Source organism: Schistocerca serialis, chromosome 9, assembly GCF_023864345.2.
Source record: "Schistocerca serialis cubense isolate TAMUIC-IGC-003099 chromosome 9, iqSchSeri2.2, whole genome shotgun sequence".
Taxonomy (NCBI): domain Eukaryota; kingdom Metazoa; phylum Arthropoda; class Insecta; order Orthoptera; family Acrididae; genus Schistocerca; species Schistocerca serialis.
The window spans coordinates 347329694-347331422 of NC_064646.1; the positions used below are offsets into that span (position 1 = coordinate 347329694).

General features: G+C 43.5%; 1 non-coding gene across 1 annotated transcript; it reads left to right on the forward strand.

Moving 5' to 3' along the window:
- Positions 1–288: 288 nt before the first annotated feature.
- Trnam-cau (transfer RNA methionine (anticodon CAU)) lies at positions 289–360 on the forward strand. Its single transcript has one exon. It is a non-coding gene; the product is annotated as a tRNA-Met (tRNA).
- The last annotated feature ends 1369 nt before the right edge of the window (positions 361–1729 follow it).

Sequence of the window (1729 nt, forward strand, 5' to 3'; positions counted from 1 at the left end):
ATCATTCAGGTGCTGATGACCTACCATATAAGGCATTTGTTAAGTCTGGCAGGCCAGACATTCCCCATTTTTTAATATTTCATGTAATTTGTGCTTATTTCATATATTACTTTAATGTACTGTATAAAATATTTTATTACGTCTGTTTGTATGCCCTTAAGTTATTACCTGATGTACCATACACAACTAAGTCTGGCACGCCAGCAATATACTCGATCTAGGCGTGCGAAACGGACGCGAACACAACTCACTAGGTGGACGTCATGTTAGGGCACTGGCGCTGCGTGTAGCAGAGTGGCGCAGTGGAAGCGTGCTGGGCCCATAACCCAGAGGTCCGTGGATCGAAACCACGCTCTGCTAATTTTTTTTTTTTTTCGTCGATCTCGATTATTAAGCATAGAGTGTGGGATGAAGTGCGTATTTATTGCGACTTTTATATTTGCTGTCGACAGTTCTGCAATATTTGGATGCATGTGTATCTTTGACAACATCGTAACAGGTGTTGTTAGTTGTCAAGCTGCGGTACTTGAAGTAATATTACAAATACATCACATGTAGTATTGAAAGTATTGAAACGTTTTTGATGTGTAATTCAATCCTAATGTAATTATGGATTACAATGGCTGGTTTTGTGCTTGTAAAGTAAAATAATATGATAATTATAATATTTAAGTAGGATTTTTGGACTGTAGTGTGGTATATTAATGTGAGTTGTCTAATGTATTATTTATGCAAGGCGAAGTATGTAGACAATGCAGTGCTCTTCCATGTTAGTTTTTGCAGGTGCTGGTAAATGACATATGGTCGAAATTAGTTAACCGCTGTATTTCAATAAACAATGTTCACGTTATACCTATACCGGATCATGTTCTCTTTTGTAAAGCACACCCATCAAAAAAAGTTTTGCATCACCTCGGTTCCGAGAGTTCCGGAATCTGTACAGAAAATTGGAGTAGAGATCAACATAAACATTTCCGCCCTTTTTATTGCTCATGTAAACCACACATTGCGTGTTGTACCACCATACAGCGAGACCTTCAGAGGTGGTGGTCCAGATTATTGTAGACACGGGTACCTCTAATACCCAGTAACACGTCCTCTTGCATTGATGCATACCTGTGTTTGTCGTGGCATACTATCCACATATCCATCAAGGCACTGTTGGTCCAGATTGACCCAATCCTCAGCGGCGATTCGGCGTAGATCCCTCAGAATGATTGGTGGGTCACGTCGTCCATAAACATCCCTTTTCAATCTATCCCAGGCATGTTCGATAGGGTTCATGTCTGGAGAACATGCTGGCTACTCTATGGGAGCGAAGTCGTTATCCTGAAGGAAGTCATTCACAAGATGTGCACGATGGGGGCGCAAATTGTCGTCCATGAAGACGAATGCCTCGCCAATATGCTGCCGGTATGGTTGCACTATAGGTCGGAAGGTATTGTGCAGCCGTTACGGGCCTTCCATGACCACCAGCGGCGTACGTCGGCCCACATAATGCCATCCCAAAACAGCAGGGAACCTCCACCTTGCTGCACACGCTGGACAGTGTGTCTAAGGCGTTCAGCCTGAACAGCCTTTCTCCGACGATTGTCTGGTTGAAGGCATATACGACACTCATCGGTGAAGAGAACGTGATGCCAATTCTGAGGGGCCCTTTCGTCATGTTGTTGGACCCATCTGTAACGCGCTGCATGATGTCGTGGTTACAAAGATGGACCTCGCCATG